The sequence below is a fragment of the Rhyacophila brunnea genome, unplaced genomic scaffold (genome assembly GCF_057557595.1).
Source record: "Rhyacophila brunnea isolate RB1 unplaced genomic scaffold, BYU_Rbru_1.0 scaffold_85, whole genome shotgun sequence".
NCBI lineage: Eukaryota > Metazoa > Arthropoda > Insecta > Trichoptera > Rhyacophilidae > Rhyacophila > Rhyacophila brunnea.
In genome coordinates, this window is record NW_028233356.1 from 1,490,722 (window position 1) to 1,496,861 (window position 6,140).

The window sequence follows — 6,140 nt, forward strand, 5'->3', positions numbered from 1 at the left end:
TCTAAATAGATAAAAAGTAACTTAGCCCATAATAAAAAATGAAATCCATATTCAGCTTACCCGTCATTATGTAATTAAGAAAAAAAACAGTTATTTAATGGTAGCAGAATTAATAAACATCACATATTAGATGCATATTTACACGAATATTTTCATGTAAATTATTGAAATATATAAGAATTTATAGATTAAATTGATCACATTGATTTTTTAATGCATGATGTTATATTGGTAGCCTTTTTTAAAAAGAACACATTAAGATAGCTTAAATAAATCCTATTGATTTTCACCACTTATAAGAAAGCAAATTGTGGAAGAATGTAAAGATTAAAGAAATTTATCATTATCAAATAAATTTATTATATATGAGATATCATAATTTTTACAAAACATAAATCAAATAGCTAAGTTTTAGACCAACCAAAAAAAATTAATGCATTTATAAAATTTAACTGTAATTTGCAAAACAAGCATCATAAAGTAATAAAGAAAATGTCTTTGATTTAATCATAAATGAATAGAATTTTAATCTGATATAAAATTGAGATTAAGAAAATTTATTTAAAAATATAAACAGTCGTATATCAAATCAGAAAGTGAAATCTTCAGCCTTAGAAGCTGGCAATTTGGCAATATATTTTGACCAAAATATTATATTAAAAAATTAGAAAATGCGATAGTTTATTTAAATAGCTCAATCCTACTTTTTTATTATAAAACTTAGTTTATGTTACAAAAGCATATATCAAATCTTATTTTTGCTTCTTGGAATGCATTAACCTATCGATTTAATGTCTGATAAACATCTTTATGTTTTTTTTTATTTTGTTAAAGAAACAAAATAAAATATATAAATATTATATTGATTGAATAAATTGACTAGAATAATATAATACCTAGTGAAATCTACAATAAAATATAAAATTTTCGGCATATTACATCAGAAGAAATTATTAAATAAATTATCAAGTGATTAATTGGCCTTTTAAATGAAATCTAAATTCCCAAAAAACAATCCGATCGTATGCACTATTTTGATTTGTGTAAAATTTACTTTTCTAGACTATAATAAACAAAGGCTAAATTTGAGGGTGAAATATATCGAATTTTTTAAACTCGATATATTTCTGAAAAATATTATGTTAGAATTTCATTGGATTAAATGACAGAAGAAAGATTTTTGGAGGTTTTATAGTTTTTTTTATATATCATTAATAAACAACAAACTTCTTTATAGGCAAATAATGCCTGACAAAAAAAATCGCGATAATGTATTGGTACAGAATTATCTTTGATATAAAAAATATATATGTTATTAGAAATTTATCATGCCACTTTTCATTTTTACTTTCTAAAATATAATTTAAGATGTTTTAATGATTGTTTAAAAATCTTTGTTAAAGGATGTAAGTGAAGGCTTAATTTTAGCATCATAGGTTTTATATAATAATGATGCACCATATTACCCTTTTTTTAAAAATGATGTAAATCCTTTCGATTCACACATTTTATTTATTATGACAATAATTATGCATATAATATGCAAATATTGTTACAAGAAAAAATAATTCATTTGCTAATATTACACCAAATATCTATCCAACTGTTATAAAATGTCACGTGGTTGGCTTTTATGTTTTTTATCTATAATTTTATCATATATATGTGAAATTAAAATAATGTAAATCCAACAGGTATTAAGAAATCTTAAAATCTTTTACTGCTAGAAATCCTTATCAAAACCAACTGCATCATGAAATAAAACTGCAAAAATGTTTCTTTAAAGAATATTTTTCGTGATATATAAGACTTTTCATAGTAATATAGATATAAAACAAATAATTTTAAAATTTCTAGCAAACACTTAATTATTTACATATTTGAAATATAAAAATGTGTAAATATACTGAAATTTCAAGGAAGTTAGCTTTTAAATACATTGAGTTTTTTATTTATCACCAGAAATAAATTTTTTAATAACTTTTTTAATGCCTTTTGAATAATAATTTTGACTGTATGCTAATATACGAATAAAGTTTAATATACTTAATATTTCATATTACTGGTTTTTATATTTAATAAAAGAAATATACCTGATTATATAAGTTTTTTAAATCAACATAATATACCGCTATATTTAATTTAAAACAGATGAATTTTGTAAATTAACATGTAATAATCTTTTTCTTAATATAGGCAATATGAATAAAAATAACGATGATAATATATATTTTATACTGCCATGGTATTTTTTATTCTCTATATATATTTAATCAGTAAATTTACTGGTAGTAATTAGAAATTTACAAATTCAAATGTAATTGACGTGTAAATTTTAAACTACACAAGCTTAAATTTATTTTTACTATTAATAAATTTTATTTAATAGCATATATTTCTGTTTAAGAATTGTGTGTGTTACTATCTATCTATATCTTTCTTTGCTGTATTTTCTAATTACTAAGCATTTAAAGGTATAATATTGTTTATAGATATAAAATCCTCACACATAAACTTAATTTCTAGTTATATATATATTTAGAATGCTTGTGAGATCTGTTATATTTTATAAAGAAAATTACATAATATTCAAGAAAAATTTCGATGTACTTTGTCTCTTTCCAGATTTCGTCACCAATAAATTGTATGTTTTGCATTTAACACACAAGAAGGGTAAATTATATATATACACATAGTTGTCCAGTCAATTTCAATATTTCATTTTCCATCAAGAAAATCTAGACTAGAATATTTGATAAAGAAAATCGTTTGTAGAATATCTGTTTTAGACCATAACTGCACGAATCATAAATAAATTATATATATAAATGTAAGCAAATCTCGCTTTTTTATGGTAAAAAAAAGAACGCACTGAAAAATAACAAAATTTTTACTGTTCATTTTTATATAAAACGTATGCAAAAATTATATTCATCTAAAAATAACCTAAACTTTATCCTTTTCTTGTAATAGCTGATTAAAAATAATGTTTACATATGGCAAATGAAATCGAGACAATGTGAATTAAACAAATATAAAGTTGATTATATAAATTAATGTTTACGACTTATAGCCCTAAATCACTTTACAGTCACATACAAAACATAAAAATATATTTATATTCAAATAACTTCATTGGATTCAATCCATGAAAGAAATATAGTGTAGTTTAAGCAAACTATATAAATTAAATAAGAATACACGAAAAATCAATATATCTGCTTATAATAAGTTCAATAAACAATGATATATGATTTTTTGTGATATCAAAATAATTACTTTTTTTCTTAGTTAATTAAAGCACGTTATATATATATATAGATCCACTGAAAATACACATATTGAAATTTATCTGGAAATCTATATAGTTATATTCAACGCTGGGAAAAAAATGCGTTGATCAGGATAATTTATTAAGTAAAATCTGGTTTTTCGGCTTTTCCTGGGTTATCGATTTGGAGCTCAATTTTAATTTTAAAAACCCTATTATTTATAAAATAATAAGTGGTCGACAAGAATGTTATCAAGATTAAAATATTTACAAAAAATAACCTCTTTATTGTTACTCGTTGAAGCAAACAGAATGATTAAAACTGCAGACGATAAATTTAAATATGAAAATTTACAACTTCAAAACTGGGATGTGTTTAGATTGCATATTATGATCAATTCTCTTATATCCCCTGCTCATTATCTATTGCAGTCGGATCATTCCAGAACGAAATAACTGGGACTGCACATTTGCTTGAGCATCTTATGATAAATGGAGCAGGTAGACTTGCCATGAAAAATATAAAAAAACTTATATTTTTGAAAAGTGGCTTTAAAAATGCTGCAACTTCTGATGATATGACTAATTGCATATGTTTATATTTAGTAATGCGTTTATCAAATCTCTTGTATTTTTTTCAAGATTTTTTAGAATCTTGAGCTTGAAAAAGAATTTCTTAATAAAGAAATTAAAATAATAGATTCAGAATTACATCTAAGCCACAAGAAATATATCTACTTTATAACAGTGTTATTATTTTATTGTTTTTTAAGATATAGATTAAAGGCTTTTACATGTAGTAACAAATATACACTATCCATTATTAATTTCAAAGAAATGATTATTCTGTTTTGATAAACTAATTTTATCTCTTTAAAATGATGCTTTGTAAATAGTTTAAATATTTAAATGTGATATATAAAATAGAACAATGTTTTTCTTGTATTCCGTTGTGCAACCTTTGCATTTCTCTTGAAGATATAGATAATCACGGGTTTCATATTTAAATTTTAAATGATCCAAATGCGATGATAAGATTTCTCAAAAATACAAAAAAAATAAGAGCAAACAAAGGTTTTATAGATTTTTATGATAAAAATATCACAATAAATGGATTATAATTAAATCCATAAATAAAATAAGTAAAATAATTGTATCAATCGAGATCCCAATGTTTCAAAGTATAAGCATGAAAGAATCACTGTATTTTATTAATTTTTGATGACTATCAAAGGCAAAATTTTTTGTTTTGGATTTTAAAGATGAATAAATCAATTATAAGGATAGAGACATGTATATATGATACGATTTCTACTTCATATTTTCGGATGTCAAAAGAGGTTACAAGGCGGGGTTGCAAACACAAAGAAATTATATTGATCATTATAGAAAAATATTTACTATTCATCCGAAGCATTGATGATGAAAACAAAAAATACTGGTTCACAGCAAATAAAAAATTAATTAAAGATCGGAACAATAAATAAATTGAAAAAGGCAAAACAGAAAATACTATGAAAACACATACAGTACTTCTCATTTAATGCAAATTTATCCAGTTGAAAATATTTTTCGCTATAAATAATTCAATTATGAATTCGATTTTCTAATCTTTGTGTCAACGATCAATATTTTAAAGAAAAGAAAATGTTGTGCGTTTTGTATATAGCAGCAAATCAAGAAGATGAAAGAAATTATATTGCCAGAAACACCAAAATACAGGCTTCGAATATATGGTTTCTAATGATTTTATATTTATAAATTAATACGATAATTTGGATTGTTTAGAATATAAACTGCCATGGAATTTAGGAATCTCGATTATAAGTTAAATTATAATGAAAATGTGCACTTATTCGGTAGTAATAACTACAGTGATAATATAAATAGACCTGATATAAATGAATATAAAAATTTATATAGTAAAATAATTTCATTTATATCTAAGAGAAGATATTAATGGTGTAACTAGGCGTCAAAATAATAATCTGGAAAACTACGCGATTATAATAGTAAATCATGTAATTATAACTTCTGTAAAATCAATTATAAAATATAACATCCATCCTGTGCCTAATAAACATATTACATACACAAGGTACAAATGAAGATGGTTAGACTTATGATAAACATCTATTATTACTTTTAGTTCCGAAAGATTGTGATTTAGATATTAAAATAACAAAATCTGGTATCGATCTAAATTTCTTTGACCCAACATGATATATTAACGAAATTTATTGAATTTATCGTATTTTTTTTTCTGAACGACTTAATATTTGAAAAGCCCCCTGAAGATAATCAATTATATCCATTAAGACACGCTAAGCAAATCGCAAGTTTAAAATATTTTATGTATGAATATACAAACAGTATCAGTGATGTAAATTCCCTTTATTACAGTTCTTATACAAAAATCATCGAGTTTGACCATGAAATTACAGACAAACTAGAGCTCAAAGACAAAAAAATTTAAGAAAACTGTTATTTCCGCATAAGAATGTCAACGACATTGACTCATATCGAATTCGAAATTCTTCTTTCATTTTTGGGCATATAAACTCAATTCATCGATCAAATAAAATCTCAAAAATGAACTGTGCCAAAAAACCTTCAAAAAAGAACTTTTATCATTTTCAAAAGAAATAAATAATATTGATGATATTAACACTTACTTGGATCCTTAAATGCATCAGAAAGATATATAGGCAAAAAAAGAACGATTTAAAGCAAAGAAAAGAATCTGTTAGGTTCAAGTCTTAATGAGAAACACAAAGATAGCAAAAACAAAGAACAAAATTGTAGACGAGCAAGCTAAATACGTAAAATATAGCGTAGAATCAAAAAGTAAATGTCTTACTGTTTTTTT